At 39.5% G+C, this 20802-nt stretch overlaps 1 protein-coding gene and 1 pseudogene across 1 annotated transcript in view; both read right to left on the minus strand.

The window, feature by feature from the left end:
* Positions 1 to 20802, minus strand: part of CDYL (chromodomain Y like) — a 71463-nt gene that overhangs the window by 39980 nt on the left and 10681 nt on the right. The gene's annotated exons all lie outside the window — the stretch shown is intronic.
* Positions 7842 to 8113, minus strand: LOC110595583 (annotated as a pseudogene).

Consider the following 20802-nt stretch of genomic DNA (forward strand, 5'->3'; position numbering starts at 1 on the left):
AAAGACTACCAAATGTTTGGACATTAGGTAACATACATCTATATAACCTATAGAGAAAGTTCTAAGGGAAACAAGAACATTTAAAAAAATCTAATCATAATGAAAATGTGTATCAAAACATGTGGGATGCAACCAATGCTATGCTTCTTGGGAAATTTATGTTTAAATGCATATATTTTAAAAAGAAGGCTAAAAACCAAAAATTTAAATACCTATCACAGAAAGTCAGGAAACTAGTAAATTAAACTCAAAAGAAAATAGAATGAAGAAAATAAAAGAGAAGAAACCAGTAAAACAAAATAACCCAGTAAGACAAAGACAAAAGGCCTCTTTGAAAATTCTAATAAAATTGATAACTCCCTCACACAAGATTTACTGGGAGGGACAGAAACAACCAACATTAAGAATAAGAAAAGTAGACATCTCTACAGAACCTACGGAGACACTAGAAAGCATAAGAGTACAATGAACAATTTTAGGCAAACAAATTAAAAAATTAAGATGAAATTCCTAGATACATACATTTTCAAAAGTTGTATATATAGAAATATGTTATCTGAATGGAGGGTGACATCAGTGAAAATGGTAAAGACCTTTGAAAATTCTCTCTTCCATAAAACCAATGAGAACACTGGTAAAAACTGTCAGAATCAGCTTTTTCAGGATTCTAAGAAGTTAGTCTAAGGCTTGTAGCAATTTAGGAGCATTTATTCAGGAGAAAAAGGGCTAAATCTTGCTTTAAAAATATAGCTTTGTGGACTTTTATCTTATGCTGTTCCCACCCAATCAACTCCATGGTAGGCTTGGAAACCAATACCTGCAGTCACAGTAAAAACCAGGACTTTAGTCGGACTCGGTGGCTCAGCCTGTAATCCCGTGTCTTTGGGAGGCCAAGGTGAGTGGATTGCCTGAGCCCGCGGGTTTGAGACCCGCCTGGGCAACGTGGCGAGACCTCATCTCTACAATAAATCAAAAATCAGTCGGGCATGGTAGCGCACGCCTGTGGTTCCAGCTACTTAGAAGGCTGAGGTGGAAGGATTGCCAGAGCCCAGCAGGCGAGGCTGCGGTGGCCAGGAGCGGCCACTGCACTCCAGTCTGAGCGACAGAGTGAGACTGCAACTCAAACAAAACAAAACAAAACAAAACAAAACAAACAAAAAACCCCAGGACTTTGACGACCACTGCAGAATGGGTCTAAGTTCCAATAAAGCCTCATTTCCAAAGAACCGTCATTATTTGAGCTGTGTGGTGGTTCTCTAGAGATTATTTGGAGAAAGTTTGTCTATCTGATCTGCTTTGGAGCTTAACCAATACAAACGGCTCCCTATAACCTCAGGGTGTGTTGGTGGAAAACTGTAACAGACATTTGTTAAAAACTGAAGTTGCCCCAGGCAACAGATAGCTGTTGGCACAAATAATAGGAAAAAGAAAAAAAGCTTCATGGTCATAGGAAGCTTTGAAAAACTTCAACATATTACTAGGAATCTAGAAGGTCATGCTGAGAAAAGTCATGAGAAGGACGTAAGTGCTCATATCTGGCTAACTTTTTTTTTTTTGAGTCAGTCTTACTTTGTCACCCAGGCTGGAGTGCAGTGGCACATTCACGGTCACCCCAGAGTCCACATGCTGGGCTCAGGCAATCCTTCTGCCTCAGCCTTCCAAGTAGCCGGAACTACAGGCGCACGCTACCATGCCCAGCTAATTTTTTAATTTATTGTAGAGACGAGGTCTCGCCAAGTTGCCCAGGCTGGTCTCAAACCCCTGGGCTCAGGCAGTCCTCTTGCCTTGGCCTCCCAAAGTGCTGGGATTATAATTACAGGCTTGAGCCACCGCGCCTGGCTACATGTGGCTAACTTTGATGCTCTGTGCAAGCAGGGAGCAAAGGTAGACTTACAAACTGCCTGGCTGAGTGCTGAAAGTGTGTCCCAACATGGAGTCACATGGCAAAGACTGAAAAATTTACTGGTTTTAGGTGTTTAAGAAAATCTTTTCAATCATTATCAGAATAGTACGCTAACTGAACAGATTTCAGTGGCCACACATGCCAAAGAATAAAGACTTTACAGAATTAGTTCAGATAAGCTATTAAATAATCAACAAATGACTAAAATAATGAAAACCTGCAAAAACAAACTCTGGAGAGGAAAAAAATCTGATTTCCAAAGTTGTCACAACGTTTAAAATGTTCAGGTTTCAGCAACAACCACTAAAATTACAAGACATACAAAGAACCAAAAAAATATGACTTATACATGGGGGTAAAAAGCAGTCAATAGAAACTGTCACTGAGGAAGCCCAGATGAACTCAACAGACAAAGATTTTATACCAGCTGTTTTAAATATGTTCAAGAACTAAGTGAAACCATGTCAAAAGAACAAAAGAAAGTACAAGAAATTTGTCTTACCTAATAGAGAATACCAATAAAGAGACATAAGTTATTTTTTAAAACCCGGCAAATAAAAATTCTTAAGTAGAAAAGCATAATAAGTGTAACTAGGGGGGCTCAACAGTGTATTTGGATTGGCAAAAGAATCAGCAGATGTGACAACAGGCCAATTGGGATTATCCAGTCTGAGGAACTGAGCATAAGAAGGAATGAAGGAAAATGAAGAGAGTCTCAGAGACCTATAGGACACAATCAAGGCTACCAACACAAATACTAGAAGAATCTCTGAAGGAATTGAGAGAAATGGGCAGAAAAAATATTTGTGAAAACAATAAATGGTCTTAAAACTTCCCATTTCCCGCCGGGCTCAGTGGCTCAGCCTGTAATCCCGCGCCTTTGGGAAGCTGAGGTGAGTGGATTGCCTGAGCCCGCGGGTTTGCGACCCGCCTAGGCAGCGAGACCTCATCTCTACAATAAATCAAAAAATCAGCCGGGCGTGGTAGCGTGTGCCTGTAATTGCGGCTACTTGGAAGGCTGAGGCGGAAGGATCGCCGGAGCCCAGGAGGTCGAGGTTGCGGTGGCCGGGAGCGGCCACTGCACTCCAGTCTGGGCGACAGAGTGAGACTCAAAAAAAAACAAAAAACCAAAAAAAAACCTTCCCATTTCCCTAATAACTCCTCCCTCCATTCACCTATTCATCTTATTGGTTCTTTTTCTCTGAAGAACCCTAACACACCATCCTTCAATAATGAAGGAGAAATTAAGGCATTCCCAGATAAACAAAAACGGAGAGAATTTACTGTGATGACATGCTCTGGTCTAAAGTGTAAGGACACTAGATATTAACTAAAATCTACATGAGGAAATAAAAAGCACTAATAAAGGTGATTATAAGATAGAACATAAATGTATTTTAGTTTGTAATTCTCTCTCCTATCTGGTTTAAAAGACAACTACATAAAGCAGTAATCATAAATCTGTGCTGGTGGGCATATAGTTTATATGACAATAACAGCACAAAGGAGGAGAAGAGATGGAACTATACAGGACAAAGCTTCTTTATACTACTGAACTTAAATTGGTATTAAGCTGAACTAGATTTTCATAAATTGATGTTAACTATAATCTCTAAGGTAACCACTAAAAAAACAGCTAAAACTATGTAGTAAAAGTAACATAATAAAAGGAACTAAAAGGTACACCAGAATATACTTATTTAATACAAAAGAAAGCAGTGATAAAGTAACAGAGGGGGAAAAACAGGCATGATATTTAAAAAAAAAAAAAGACATGCGATATAGAAAACAAACAGCAAAATGGCAGACATAAACACTTTGTCAATAATTACACTGAATTAATTAAGAGCTCCATTTTGAAGGTTGAGATTGGAGAAAGGAATGAAAAATATGATGAACTCTATACCGTCTACAAGACACATATTTTAGATTAAAAAACACAAAGAGTTTGAAAGTAAAAAGAATGAGAAAAGATGTGCAAACAATCAAAAGAGAGCCCATATGACAATATCAGAATCAGATAAAACAAGACAAAGTTGCTACTCGAGGAAATAAAGGACATTTTATAATCACAAAAAGGTCAACCCATTAAGAAGACATAATAACTAAAAGTATATGTGCATGTAATAGCAGAACCCTAAAATGAAGCTAAACCAGAAAAATGAAAAGAGGAAAAAAGAAATTCAAAATACCAATAATTGAAGATTTCAAGACTCCATTTTAATAAGGACACTGAACTAGACAGAATAGCTAGAACTAGACATAAGATCAGCAGGGAAAAATATCTAAATGGCACCGTAAACCATCTAGACCTATTATACATCTGTAGTACCGTTCGCCCCAAAACAGAAGAATACATTCTTCTTATGCGCATATGGAAGAATCTCTCCAGAATAGAAGATATGCTAGGTCATAAAACAAGTCTGACTATATTTAAAAGGACTGAAATAATATATAGTATGATTTCTGAACACAAGAAAATAAGTTAGAAATCAGTAACAAAAGGAAATTTGGGAAATATGTACATCATAAGAACAATCTAAACCCAAATCAAGCAGAAGAAAGAATAAAAGAGATGAAATCAAAAATTAATTGATTAGAGAGAGAGACAGAGAGAAAAAAAAAGCAAAAATAAAACTCCCCCAAACTGTTTCTTTGAAAAGATCACTACTGGTAATCTTCAGCAAGACTAACAAGAAAAAAAGGAACTCAAATTACTAGAATCAGAAATGAGAAAGGAGACAATACCACCAACCATACAGAAATAAAAGAATTGTAATATTATTATGAACAATTGTATGCCAACAAAATAACCTAGATGAAATGTCCAAATCCTTAGAAAGATACAAACTACTAAATCAACTCCAGAATAATTGGAAAATTTGAATAAACCTATAATAAGTAAAGAGATTAAATCAGTCATCAAAAATTTCCCACTTTGGGAATAGCAGAACCCAAGACCAAACAGTTTTGTTGGTGAATTCTACTGAACACTTAATGAAGAATTAACACCAGTTCTTTACAAACTCTTAGGAAAAATAGAAGAGGAGGAAACACTTAGACACTCATTCTATGATGCTATTACCAAAATAAGATAGACACCACAAGAAAACTACAGAGCAATATCCCTTATGAATATAGATCTAAAAATTCTCATCAAAATACTAGCAACTTGAATCTAGTAGCATATAAACACCATTATATACCATGACCAAATGGTTTACACCTCAGAAATGCAAGATTGGTTCAATATAAGAAACATAAATATAATAAACCATGTGAACAGAGGCTTAAAAAAAAAAACCCCACATAATCATCTTAATTGATGAAAAAAAACATTTGATGATACCCTAAACCCTTTCATAATAAAAACATTCAACATAGTTGGAAAAGAAAATAACTTCCTCTGTCTACTAAAGGGTATCTGTGAAAACAAAAACAAAATAAAAACCCACAGCTGATACCATACTTTATGGTGAAAGACTACAAGTTTTTCTTTCTAAAATCAGAAACAAGTCAAGGTTGTTTACGCTTATGACATCTATTAACACTGTACTGGAGGTTCTAGCAAGGACAATTAAGAAAATAAAATAAAAGATTGGAAAAGAAGCAGTACAGTGATGTAGACAATATAATCTTGAATGCAGAAAGTCCTAGGGAATCCACATGTAACTATACACATTACTATGAACTAACAAATTAGTTCATCAACTTATAAAGTTGTACAATGTAATATCAGTATACAGAAAACAACTAATTTCTGGCATAGTTTTTGCATCAGAGCTTGCTTTCTTTTATTTTTTCCACTGCTATGATGATCCACCCAGATTCACCTGCTACAAAGATAAAGACATAAAGAACTGATCAGAGTCACTCCAGCTGTTCCAGTTGACACCACTCAATAGCAGACAGTTAGACAAACCCAGAGCTGTAAGAAAGTCCACCCAAGATCAGAGCTGCCTATCCAACCACCCTGGATGCATGAACAGTAAATGGTATATGTCACTGAGGTATTAGGAATGTTTGTTACACAGCATAATTACAGTGACAGATAACTGAAATGACTGATTCATCATATTAAAAAGACCTATAGCAAACATTAGTCTTAATGGTGAAATCTTGAAAGGTTTTCCTCAGAGATTAGAACACAGATGGCAATAAACATAAAAAACATTGAAATGATATAATTAAAAACAACATTGAAAAATACTATAGAATCAATCTACTGAAAGATATGCAAGGTCTCTATCCAGAAAATTATAAAATACATTCATTAATTGGTAAAGATGTCAATTGTCTCTAAATTATGAGAGCAGATGCAGTTCCGGTCAAAATTCTGGTATGTTCTATTACAGGAGTGGAAATTGATGAGCTGATTCTACATCATATAATAGACATGCGAAGGGCTAAGAGCAACCCAGACACTCCTAAGAAAAACAGTAGGAAGACTTTCTCTACGAGATTTAGCAAGACTTAGAAATACCATAATAATTAAGACAATGTGGAATTGACATAAGAAGAGATAATACACCAGAACAGACTGATTCACATATCCATAGTCTCTGGGTTCATGCCAAAGGTGGTAGAGCAGCAATGATGAAAGTGGTATAAAATCTGAGTGCTACCCTCACACATCACACACACTCTCCAAGGCCAATTACAACTCTAAATGTGAAAGCTTCTAGAAGATAACATAAGACAGTAGATTCATGGTTTGGACATTTTTTAAAAAAATGCATGAAAAGACAGGGCAACCCCTTTGGGTCTCCTCCCACTATGGGAGCTTTTCTGTCCTCTCAATAAATCCTGCTTTCTAAAAAAAAGAAAAGATAGAAAAGATTGATAAATTAGAGTACATTATAATTTTAAAATTCCTTCATTAAAAGATTAGAGTAAAAATTGAAGTGAAGACTGGCAAAAAATATTTGTGACACTCCTGAAAAAGGACTGGATACAGAATTAATTGTGGAATATTCAGATAATGAAATGTCATACAACAACAAACATAAATGAACTATGCCCAGGAACCAACATAGATACTACAAACATACTGTTAAGCAAAAGAAGTCGAGTACAAAACACTTTAGGTTAAACTAAAAAAAAGAGGCAAAACTAATTTATGGTGTTCGAAGTCAGGAGAGGTGATACTTCTGAAAATAGGGCTTGGGAGAGGCTTCTGGGTACTAGTAATGTTGAACGGCTTGATCCTAAGAGGTCATTACATGGGTGAACTTTTTGTGGTAATTACTGTGCTATGTACTTTTCTTTATGTGTGCAATACAAGAGGGGACACAAAAAAGCTGGAATTTACTTGTAAAAATTGTGTATGCATTCTTACATGTTTAAACTTCAGTTACCTTCAAACTACTGTTTGATGCAACACACCCATCAAGATGCTTTTTCCACTGCTCAAAACAGTTTCTGAACTCGTCAATTTTGATGCCTAAAAGCACTAAAAAGTGCTTCTGCTGTTTTACTTCTTCCACATCAGCAAAATGTTCCCCTTTGAGGACTTTTATCATCTGGGGAAACAAAAAAATGTTGCTTGTGGGGAGATCGGGTAAATATGGAGGGTGGGGCACTAGAGTCATGCTGTTTTTGGGCAAAAACTGCTAAACACCAGTGCAGTGTGGGCAAGTGTGCTTGTAAATCATTCATCATGAAATAGGCAAATGTGTTGAAAGAATCTCCCCCCAAAATTCACTGAGGTCAAATTCAGCCTCTCAACAATGCTAGCTGGTACACTGATGCAGATGGGTTTATAGAACACGTACCTAGCAGGGATAGTTGGTATCCCTTTAAAAGGTAATTCTATTTTTGGGGGGTATCCCCCCCGTATATCAACAAAATAAACGTAAAACAAATAGGAAGGAGAAAAAAGCCTATGAAGCCTTTTTTGGGGGGGGGGGGTTACATAAATCAAGCCATTTATTTTAGGCTAGTGATGTCTCAAATGGTGGAGCTCCGACTGGTCTTTCAATTCCTTCAGTCTTCTGATGGCAGACTTTACCGTGACAGCAGAAGTGACTGTAGGTCCAGGTTCCACCAGTTACTGTTTTCATGCAGGAGTCACAGTGCCAGATGCCCATAGTGCGTCTCTTCATCTTGGTTTTGGTTGATCTTGATCTTCTTCACCATCTTCTGGAGGGAGGCCCCATAGCAGGTCCCATATTTACGGATGATTCCCACCTTCTTGGTGCGTTTGGCCATTGTGCCGCCAAGTAGGTCTGAGCTCAGAGAGGATGAACCCGTTTTTAAAAATATCATAAATGTTGAAGCCACTGAAACACTACAGCCTATCTTGTTCATATAGAAGAAACTCTGGTAAAAATACAGAAAGGGGCTTTGAGATGTTTTCAGGATCATTAGAGGTGAGTGCCCTGATATCGACTCTATTTCCAAAGGTGAAAAAGTAGAGAAGGTGGCAGGTAAGAACTTGGGTGGCCAGTCAATAGGCTAGACCAGGGTCAGCCTGCTAGGGCTCCTGGCCAAATCTGGGCTGCCTCTCTTTTTGTAAATTAAGTATTACTGGAACACAGTCACATATTTGTTTATATGTCTTTGGTTGCTTTCAAGCTACAATGGTAGAGCTGAGAAGCAACAGAGACAGTTTGGCCTGAAAGCCTAAAATATTTACTATCTGGTGCTTACAGAAAAAGACTAGATGGTCCTCTTATGTGTGTACAGTGTAATGCTCCTAGCAAGGAACTGTAGACAGAGAATTCCCTGGAAGACTGGGAGGAGATAACTGTTTAGCTACTGGGAGTATTTTAAAAAGTCAAGGACTTTAAAAAAAAATCTAAATTTGTTTGTTGCAGTGCAACCAGACTCTCTGCTCTCAGTTAAAGAACTATCATCACCTTTCCTCAGTTCCATATTCATTTTCTCTAAGTTGTTAGCTTTGGTGATTCTATTGCCACTGCCACAATATTTGCTTTTTATAGAGGTGCTGAATGTATCAGGGCCTCATGCTATGGAGAGAGAAGAAGCTCACATTAGCAAATTATCTATGTAATACTTAAGAAGAGGGTGCTTAAAAAGAGCTCGGAAATTTAAAAAAATGAGTTAAATAAAATGGAAGAGTGTAAATGAAATTTGCTATATTCAAATTTTTCTTTTCTTTACTCAAATAAATTTTGAGCACTGGAAAGACAACCATGGGGCCATTTTAATATCATAAAATGTTTAAGCCACTGAAACACTAAAACATATCCTAAGACATGATAAGGTCTCTGCCAAGTTAGTTTTGATACCAGGAAAACACATCAATCTTCCTTTCCCCGTTTCCCCTTCCCCTTCATTTGATGACTTGATGCTGGGCTAAATCATCAACAGTCTGGACTTGGAGAAAGTCACTGATGACTTTTGCTTGTCCACCTCACTGCAAGTCACTATCCTCAGCAGTCAGTGGTTACTATGGTTTGAATGTCCCCTCCAAAACTCACATTACAATTTTTTAATTTATTTTTTATTTTTTTATTTTTTTGAGTTGGAGTCTCACTCTATCGCCCAGACTGGAGGGCACTGGCTGCTCCCGGCCACCGCAGCCTTGACCTGCTGGGCTCTGGTGATCCTTCTGCCTCAGCCTTCCAAGTAGCTAGAACTCTACAGGTGTGCGCTACCACACCTGGCTAATTTTTTATTTATTGTAGAGATGAGGTCTCACCAAGTTGCCCAGGCAGGTCTCAAACCCGCGGGCTCAGGCAATCCACTCACCTCAGCCTCCCAAAGGTGCAGGATTACAGGCTGAATCATCGAGCCTGGCTCACATTAAAATTTAAATTCTCAATGTGGCAGTATTGACAGGTGGGGTCTTTAAGAGGTAACTGAGTCACAAGGGCTCTGCTCTCATGAATGGATTAATGCAGTAATAATTTTTCTATGGATGGGGTGAAGGAGGATGGTTTTGGGAAGATTCAAGTGCATAACATTTATTGTGTACTTTATTTCTATTATTATTACCTTGTAACATATAATGAAATAATTATACAACCCACTATAAAAAAGAAAAAAAAGTTTTGGACATAAGTGGTAAATAAAATAATGGGCAGACCACTGTGGATCTGATAGGAGACAGATCTCTTCCACTGCCCTCTACCCCCTGCCACCTAGGGTTGTATGGCCCAGTTCCTAACAGACCACGGACCAGGACTCCTGGATTAATGGGTTATCATGGGAGTGGGACTGGTGGTTTTATAAAAACAGGAAGAGAGACCTGAGATAGCAAGCTCAGCCTCACCAGCTAATGCCCTGGGCCACTTCAGGACTCTGCAGAGTACTTTATTAGCAAAAAGGTTCTCACCAGATGTAGCCTCTCAGCTTAAACTTCTCAGCCTCCATAATTATATGAGATAAATTCCTTTTCTTTATAAATTATCCAGTTTCATTTATTGTTATAAGCATCAGAAAATGAACTAAGAGAGCAATCAAAAGTTAATCAGCTCATATCATATTTCCACTTCAATGCCTTCACCATCTGAAAAAAAAAATCTAACCTCCTTACCCTGGTCATAAAGCTCTACACTCTGGCCACAGAGTCCTACAGCATTCTGTCCCAGCAGACTAGCAACTTAAGTAGCATCCTGGTGCCTTCCTTTGATGAGCAGGATGCTACTGCTTTCACAAGCAGCCACTGCTGAAAACAGATGATCCTCCAGGCCATGTACAGGTGACGATGACCTGGGATTATCTGCACAAAGGAGAAGTGGCCGTGCTATCCAACTATTGTCAGAAAGAAGAAGGGGTGGGATCACATTCGTCAAAACCGAAGTCATCATTTTTTCCAATAATCAGAAAAAAAAAAAATCCCCAACTTATAAACAGGTGAAGCTTCTCTCATTCTTTAGGGCTATGTACTGTCACTCGATTATTTAGTACTGATTCGAATATTTTATAGCTTTGTATAGGTAAATGTTAATTTTAGAACACTGGCAAAGTGATATAAACAAACAGCACTACTTAGACATTCAAATGACACCTGTTCAGGAGGAGAGACAACATCAAAGGTTTTATTACCTTATAGGCTACTGGCTTTATCTCTAACTTTGCAACTATTTCACCCTTGTTTCAGTGCCTACATACAGTCAGCTTTTTGAATTTTCTTTGTTTAAAAATTATTTTTTGCCTCCAAAGTGTTGGGATCAGAGGCACAAGCTGCTGTGCCAGACCTTGAATTTTGTTTGAATCACCTTTACCATCTTGATTCCTTTACTAAGTTAAATGAATATGACATGTATTCATTCCATATTTATAAGTCATGTTTTTACTTTCTGAAAAGTATACTTTGACTCTGGTGTCATATATGTAACATCTACAAATTTAACATTAACAATTCTATATAGCAAGTCAACTCAACTCAACTGGGACGTTACTTAAATTTAAGTGAATTTTAGAAATTATGGATTCTTTCTGACATTTTGTTTATAGTTAAGGGGAGGGGGCTAGAAACACTATTCTCTGACATGAACTTTGAGGCCTTGAGCTATCATTTAATCCTAGAACAAATGTCCAAATTGTTTATGCTTCTCGTCACAAACAAAGCACTCCCATTAAGAAACAGACCCATTAAGAAAAAGACCCATGAACATTGTATTTATTATGAAGAAGGTAGTATGGACACATTTTGGTCACTAAACCAGGCAAAACTTTCATGATGATTCAAGGCCACCTTTTCTTTCAGGTTTCATCACCATGCATAGTTGTACTTCTACTGAGCAACTAGTGTGTGTGTGTGTGTGTGTGTGTGTGTGTGTGAGAGAGAGAGAGAGAGAGAGAGAGAGAGAGAGATATCACTGAGCTCTGACTCATCAGTGCACTTTTAGGTATACTACTAGACAGCTTAAAGTCAGATATGTGTCATGGGACATGTACCTGTGGATTAATCATACCGTTGACTTTACTTTATTTTCAATTACATGTATTTTATTTTACATTTGCCTTGTTTTCATTTGGAAAAAACCAAAACCTTCTACTTCCCAGCTGTAAACTGCCTTACATCTTTTTGGCAAGTTCTATAAGTATCAGAAACACTTCATGATCTTCTCTCTGGACCTTTGTCTTTTACCCTGATCATCTCTTCAAATGTTGCTTTTTAACAAAACCCGACTAATCCTTCCAGGTCCATGGAGACACTTTCCTCTTCAAAAACATTCTGCAGATCTCAACCAGATACTCTTTCTCCTTGAATCTTTGGAATATGTCATCATAAGTCAACTAGGAACATTTATATACTGCCTTATGTTACAGCCTCTTGTGTAACTGGTTTCTCTTCATCACAGCAAGTACTGTCTCTTGGTGGACAGATCAGTCACATGGTCATGTGTGTCACCAGGTGGACCTCATGACATTTGGTATATATTATGCAGTGTGCTTAAATCAGATAAAAGGAAGAAGGCAGAAAATACAAAGGTATTTGGTCATTAAATGTAAATACTAATTGATCTCTCCATTCATTAATAAGCACCTCTTCTGGCCAGGAACACAGAAATAAAAGCTGGAGGAGAAAGACAGGAAAATCTGATTCAGCTGGGACCCAGAGGCTTGATGTCCCTAGGACTGTAACCACTGGCTCCTGCATACTTAACTCTCCACTTAGGTAAATGAGCAGATGTGTACAAGGGAAGATCTGGGAGGCCTTACACAGCAACAAGTCCTGTAGTAGTCTGATGTAATCAGAAGCATCTAGACACTGATGTAACTCCTTTGAGCACTTCTTCTAATTGCAGAAGTCAAATATGACTTGTATTCATCTTTTGCTATTGGTATACATTGAGTATTACAATTTTAGAAGTTTTTTCTTTTCTTAAAATATGTATACATTTTTTGGACACTCTGTATATATGGTGCCTAACTTCCTGCAGCTTATATGAATAAACCAATACACTAGGCATGCAACTGGAACTATGGGTGAATGCCATGAAGTCGCGGTCTATTTTAGATAGGTGGGAAGGAAGATCAGGAACGGCCTTTCCCAGGAAGCACCATCTGAGCTGAGTCCAGGAGGATAAGCAATAACCCAGATGAAAAAAATAGGAATACATGTGCAAAACCACGAGGAACGAGAGAAACTGGCCAGTTCTAGAAAGTGAAGGAAACCTACTGCATTGGAAACAGAGTAGGCTACAAAGGGCCAGCCCCGAAGGGTCCTGTAGCAAGAAGTCTGAATTTTATCTCAAGTACATCAGAAAGTACTTGATTAGGACAGCAATATATGATTTACATCTATAAAAGATCCTTCTGGTGGCGAAGTGAGAAACAGATTGAAAAAAGGCAATAAAGATGTCAATTGCTTAGACAAGGTGGTGGGAATGATGGGAGTCATGGAATGAAGCCAGCTTGGTGACAGACTTGGATGGTAAGGATGTGGGAGAGAGGAGGACATGGCTTTTGGCTTGAACTACCAAACAGCTGAGATGGAGAAGTCTGGACCCCAGCCCCTGCATGAAGGGGTCAGCAATTAACTTGGTGTTTATAATACATTTAGTAAGTTAACACAAGGCCTGAGATATTGACATGATAAGTATATCCTTCTCTTCCTCAATTATACTTCTTTCTGGATGGGTTCCTTCAAAAGACTTCTCTAATTCTCATGGAGCAACAAAAGCAATGGTTTCAGAAGAAATACAAAGAGTGCCGTCTGACCTGGGACCTCGAGATGTGGTGTGTCCAGGACTATAACCATCTCCTCATGCCCTTAACTCTCCACTTCTGAACATGAGCATGGGAATTTTTAATCCCATGTCTAATCTGAGCCTAGAAGTTTTTGTGGATTAACCAGGGAAGCAGAACCCAGCAGAGAATGGAGCATCTTGACAGGCAGAACGTAACCATGAACAGTGAAAGGGGACCTCCAGTTACCAAATACAAGAGTATATTTCAAGAGGCACAGCATAGCCAAAAGTGCATGTAAAAATAGGTTGGAGGATTCATAGTGGGTCAGAATGTCAAAGTGGGCTACTGGTTGCCCTGGTCACAAGTTTCATTTTGATTAGAGGATGAAAGATGGAGGGGAGAAAAAGGGGAAAGGCAGTGGTGAGCTCAAAGGTCAGGCGTTACCCTGTAAGTAGTATTTAATAGTCAAAGAAGCATTTATGCTTAAGAAAACAGACCCTGGAATCAAGGATATAAGCTGCCCTGGGGGAATTCTGACAGGCATTTTCACTAAGTAGCTCACTTAAGCTACAAAGCTAGAAGGCTAAGCAAACTCAAGTGAAACTAAATATTTCTTTAAGCAAATATCTGAAACAAACATCTAGTACAGACCAGTGTTTCTCGAAGTAGGGTGCAAGGACACACCATCTATGAGGCTAATTAACATCACTGTTTAAATCTTGTGCTCACATCCTAGTGGTCACTTACAAAGACTGGATGGCTTTTCCTGGTTCAGGCCCCTTGCCAGCAGGTTAACTAGGATGTTGCCAAGGGCACCTACAGCTGTGACTCTGATTTAGCTCCGATGACAATCACTGAGGAAGGAACATATCCACCTCTGTGAGGGGGACTTAGGTTCTCACAATGTGCTGCCAGGACTGAGAAATGCAGAGACAGTGTTTCTCCAACTGCGATGCAAGTATTTTTTGCGTTTGGCCTTTCAGGGGTCTATACATCAGGCACATTGAGGAATGACGATGGCCCATGTCCCTTGAGAGCAGGTAAGGCTTTTATGTGTCTCTCTATTCATGGGCACTGAGTAGGGTGGCAGGAACAAAGAGCTTGAGGAGAGCTAGGCCTTGGAACTGACCATTCACGTTAACAAAGACATTCCAGATATGCTGGAAAGAAAAGGATCAAGAGAGAAAGCATTTCATTTAACATATTATTCTATAGATGTGCACAAAAGTCACTCAAATCCAAGACAGAAAGTTCAACAGATTCAACATATAAAGCAAAAACCTGAAAGCCATGACTTGCTAAGTTTCATAAATACAGCATAGAAAACTACATAGTAATTTCAAATCCAGTTTTGAGATTAATGTTGAGCATCCAAGACTTCTTCAAAAGTGTACCAGGGCAAAACTCTGATAGTCAGTTTTTCTTTAGAGTCTACCACAAGTCAAGGAAGTACATGCTTAAACTGCAGTGGCAAACTCTGTGCCCCTTTTTACAGTAGGATATCTCAGTGACACCCTGTCCCTACAGTGATCTGGCTCTCAGGGGGCATCCCCAACTCATACAAACTTGGAGTAGCCAGTTTCTAACATGGATGTGTTAAACAGTAACGTGTGCAATACTGAAGGTTGTAGTGAAGAGCCACCCCAGACGGTCACAGCACTGCCCAGAAAACACAGTGTGTAACTGCTTATTAAATAGATACTGGAAAGCCCCTGCGAAAATTGGAAAATGCACAAATTAGAGTGTATGCAATACAGTTCTTCTAAATGAATTTCTAGAGATAGTAATTAATATGACGAAAAAAATGGGTTTAGGCCAGAAACTGAAAACACTGGCATGTAGAGTACAAAATTTACTAGGGCAACCCCCTTCTACCCAAATAAAACCAAATCAAAGCAGACTGAGCCAGGCTCAGTGGCTCAGCCTGTAATCCCACACCTTTGGGAGGCTGAGGTGAGTGGATTGCCTGAGCCTGCGGGTTCGAGACCCGCCTTGGCAGGCGAGACCTCATCTCTACAATAAATCAAAAAATTAGCTAGGCGTGGTAGCGCACGCCTGTAGTTCCAGCTACTTGGAAGGCTGAGGCGGAAGGATCGCCAGAGCCCAGCAGGTTGAGGCTGCAGTGGCTGGGAGCGGCCACTGCACTCCAGTCTGGGCGACAGAGTGAGACTCCAACTCAAAAAAAAAAAAAAGCAAATTGAGACTATCTATCCTCTTGACTTGTTGGTATAAAGCTGTGGCAATTTTGGTAGCTGTAAGAAACAGCTTGCCATAGTTTTAGAATTTATGTCTCATATCAGGTAAGGTTTATCTGAAAAGTCAAAGCATAGAAGCCAAACTTATGATAGGAAAATGGAAAATCTTTTTTCTACTTTTCCTTTAATGTCTATAAAATATTGGTTCAAACCACAGAAATGAGAAAGTGTGCCCATAGTTACACCCTGTATGAGCTGTCGCGTGTCCCAAGGCTGGTCTGAGCCACATGGCCCTCTCCTTTTTTCCTACACTCCTTTTTCATACTTGTCCTGTCACAAAACAGACACAAAGAGGCAGCCATGCTCGCAGAGCACCATCGGAATGCTGGTAACACTAGTAATTAAACAGCGTGATTTTCTGCATGCAGCACATGCATGGCTCATGTTCACATTATGCTTTTATAATATCCCTACAGAACCTGAATGTCATTTTACCTTTAGAGGCAATGCCAAGTATGAGAACAGCTACTAAGCTTTGCTGAAAGTGTCATCCAAAGAAAAAAATGCAAATATGGAATACAGAATGCAAAATTACATTAGCAAGATGAAAATCTTCATCTAGGTTAAGAGCTTCAGGTAATTAGGAATGTTACCTTCAATAAAGGTGACATGATCAATTCATGGGCGAGGCAGAGTTTCCCTCACCAGATCAAATTCACAACTCTTCCTCCCATTACCAATATGATACTTAATTAAAATTGTAGAGACTTCTCCTCACAGACCATGTCATGTTACTATTTGTTTTTTTTGAGTTGGAGTCTCACTCTGTCGCCCAGACTGGAGTGCAGTGGCGCTCCCCGCCACTGCAGCCTTGACCTGCTGGGCTCCAGAGATCCTTCCGCCTCAGCCTTCTGAGTAGCCGGAATTACAGGCACGCGCTACCATGCCCGGCTGATTTTTAAATTTATTGTAGAGATGAGGTCTCGCCAAGTTGCCCAGGCTGGTCTTGAACCAGCGGGCTCAGGCAATCCACTCACCTCAGCCTCCCAAGGCGCAGGATTACAGGCTGAGCCACCAAGCCTGGCTACTATTTCATTTTATGATTTTACTAGGGCTAAATTATTCTTTTAAGGTTCCAATCACCGTAGAGACACAGGAATTCCCACAGTGATCTCAGTAGAAAAGGTCCTGTGAAAACAGAGACAAAAGACCTGAACTGTGTGGTGTGCAATATGCAGGAAGGCAGTACTGGGACGTGAGGGACTCCTAGCCATGAAGTGTGGTCCTTCAAGTCTAATCCACGTGGCATCAATGGTTTCACTAGTATAATTCTCAGGCACAAATGTTATCACTCACTTCCCCTTTTATTATTTCAAAATCACCCTTTCCCACAGATTGCTTCTAAATATGGCCCCTGCCTCCCCCCCACAGAATTAAGCATGCCACATCAGAGAATGTACTGAAATGTAACCCTCTTTGCTGACAGAATATGTTTCTCAAAACTGGCTGAGCAGTTAAGGAGACATACCAGGTTTGCCCCAAGGAAGAAGGGGCCAGCTCCCATGAACACGTCATGTTCAAAGGCTCAGATCAACTCCCAACAACTTGTATGACTGAGCCTTCAGAGACCAATGAACATGATTCTTCAAATCAAAAAGGACTCCTGAGTGTGTTTAGTGTGTGTGTATATATATATATATATATATATATATATATATATGTATGTATATATATATATATATATTTTGAGTCAGAGTCTCAATCTGTTGTCCAGAGTAGAGTGCAGTGGTATGCTCATGGCCACTGACACTTTGACCAGCTGGGCTCAGGTGATCCTTCCGCCTCAGCCTTCCAAGTAGCTGGAACTACAGACAGGCACTACCATGCCAGACTAATTTTTTGACTTATTGTAGAGATGAGTTCTTGCCAAGTTGCCCAAGCTGGTCTTGAACTCGTGGGCTCAGGTAATCCTCTCACTTTGGCCTCCCAAAGTGCTGGGATTATAGGAGTTAGCCACTGTGCATGGCCTTGTTTAGAATTCTTATCAGGGCTGGAGGGGGTTGGAGAAGACAGAAAAACCATGCACAAACTCAACTTAGTCAGTATCCTAATCACACAAACAGGTTCAGTAAGACTGGAATACATAATCATTCTGACAGTCATGCAACTTTCTGTTTATCTAACTTGGACTTCTTTGACTGCTGAATTTCAGATTATGCTGGGGTGGCGCACTGGGCTGGTCAGGGGAGGGGTCACCTGCCTAATGCTCTTGTTGAGAATGGGGGGGTAGGAGGTTCACATTGAGGGACAACTGATGACACGGGGACTGCAGAGCTCTGTAGCACTGGAACACGAGGAGCTTCTAGCCACGAAGTGTGGTCCTTCACGTCTAGTCTAACCCAGGTGGAGTCAATTGCTTCACTGGTGTAACAGTCAGACACAAATTTTATCACTCATTTCCTCTTCACCAGTCTCCATTCTGGTGCATAGACTTGTGACAATCATTTCTCAGGTGAGAATGAGGAGTAGGAGAGTGCGAAACTATATTCTAAGTGGCTAATATGGGTCCTACGAACAACCTGTAGTTGTACAATGAAGTGTAAAGTCACCTGCAGCTTCTTCTCCTGGCAACACATTCCCTTCCCTTGCCACCAACATACCACAAGAACTTAAACTGCAGACAGAAATTAGAGATAACTATGATTGAGGTTATTGGGCTGAAAAGTACATGAAAGTACTGTTGTTTTAAGGTATATTTGCGAATATACCTAGTATGTTTCCATTAAAAAATTTTTTTTAAACACAAACAACTCTAAATAATGAAGTAGGGAGGATAGATCAGATGTTATCACAAATGAACCTAAATGTAAGGCATCATCTTCCCAAAGGGGGTTAGAAAGGTGGTATGGGAAATGGAAGAATAAGTAACAAACCCACTTGCTGTGAAAAGCAAATACAAAGTTTGAAAAAAAAAAATAACCTGGAATAGTAAACACTTTGAAGACAAGGTTTAAAATGTTTTCTTAATGTTTCCTATTATGAATGCCTCAGTGGATCCTATTTATGGTCCTAAACTGAGAGGCAATTACATAAGATCCTTATCACTAGGGGAGATGGGTATTTACTGTATCAGGGTAATTACTTTTTTTATAGAGATAGTTTATCTCATTAGATGTCGCCACTCCACCCAGAGGAGGGCTGTACAAGGATCAGTTTATTATAATCTCCTTAGCAACATTCTGGTATTCTGTCCTTGCCTTAAGGAATGTTGCCTAGAACCACAGGGCTTAAATTCCAACACTGTGGAATGGCCTGGCCTCTGGCTAGACACAACTACAGCATGATTCAAATGAACTCCTATAATCAGAAACAAAGGCTTCCTTCAAATTCTGCCCTAGCAGGCTATGAGCACCTAGAAGTCGGGACCTTGCTACTGACCTTTGACTTCTCCATATCCACTAACATGGTCTATGTTTAAAACATTATATATTATATATATTAACATGGTCTATGTTTAATACATCGTGATGAAAAGGCATGAAGCCTCCAGAAACTCTCCCACACAGAGGCACTGATGAGTGTATGGCACGGAACATACTGAATTAGAAACTAAATCAATGTTTTAAAAAATGCCTTAAAACCAGAGGAAAAAGTCTGTTTCAGGAACTGAAAGTCATGGAAGATAGTTACTTAGAAGCCAAGAACTGTGTGGATGTCATGTAAAATGATGAAAGAACAGCAGACCCCAGTTGCAGCGCCAAAGTCACCAAAAAGTGGGAGAGGGGAGGCAGAGCCCAGGGCTCCCCCAGACCAGAGGAATCCTCGTGAGGAAGTAAAACAGAAGCTTTCTTCTCCCACTAGCACCAAGGTGCCAGCAAGTGGGTGAACGCATCTAGTTAGATGGGAATGCTCTTTCATAATTTTATTTGCTAGTTAAATAAATCCTTTAACTAGATTTTGCCCAGATAAAACAATACAAAATTTCAATAAAATGGTAATTATGAAAAGACAATTACGATGAACTATCAATAAATAAAATGATTTCATGAATTCCACACGCTTAGTGGCCACCTATCATGTAGCAGGTGGTAGAAAAAATAAGACAGTGTCTCAGTTCTTACTCTCAAGAAACACACCGGGGATACATCTGTGAGGAAAAATATATTAACCGTACCTAAAAGGACACATGCAAGCACAGCAGGGACACAGGGACAGGAGTACGAGCCTGCTGAGTTGTCTGATTTGGAAGAAATTCCCTAAGTGCTTAGGGCAGCAGAGGTGTAGGGATGCCCCTTAGGGCCTTGATGATTTATCCCAACTACCCTGACAAATCACCTTTTTCACTCTTCTTAAAAGACAAACACTATGATAGAGAAGTGATAAAAATTCCTTCAACAACTCATTCATGCACATAAAAATGTTAATTAAGCACCTAATGTGTGTAAACAATTGGACTATACAATGTAGGAGACTTTAAAGACCATTAAAATATTTACATAGTGTTTTTCCAATCTAGCATCTAAAGTTTTAATGAATCTGTTCATCCATTCTAGATCTTTCTCTGGATATTTTCAAAACATCAGATTTTATTTTTTCAGAGACTCCTCTACGGAATCAGCTCTCACTCATCCAATTCAGGCAACCAAGCAACTTTAGTTAAGACTTCTCCACCCAAAGCAAAAGATCCTTGGGGAACATAACTCCCCCAGCATCTTCCTTCAAGGGCTTCCCGATGAACTGTCTTTTTGAATGGTCTTTGTTTGTAATTAATGTGACTGACTTGTAAAAGGTGACATATCAGCTGGGCTCGGTGGCTCAGCCTGTTATCTCAGGCCTTTGGGAGGCTGAGGTGAGTGGAATGCCTGAGTCCGTGGGTTCGAGACCCACCTGGGCAGTGAGACCTCATCTCTACAATAAATCAAAAAATCAGCCAGGTGTGGTAGTGCATGCCTGTAATTCCGGCTACTCGGAAGACTGAGGTGGAAGGATCGCCGGAGCCCAGCAGGTTGAGGCTGCGGTGGCCGGGAGCGGCCACTGCACTCCAGTCTGGGCGACAGAGTGAGACTCCAACTCAAAAAAAAAAAAAAAAGGTGA

Source organism: Carlito syrichta, unplaced genomic scaffold, assembly GCF_000164805.1.
Source record: "Carlito syrichta isolate Samal-C Ts95f unplaced genomic scaffold, Tarsius_syrichta-2.0.1 Scaffold303015, whole genome shotgun sequence".
Taxonomy (NCBI): Eukaryota; Metazoa; Chordata; class Mammalia; order Primates; family Tarsiidae; genus Carlito; species Carlito syrichta.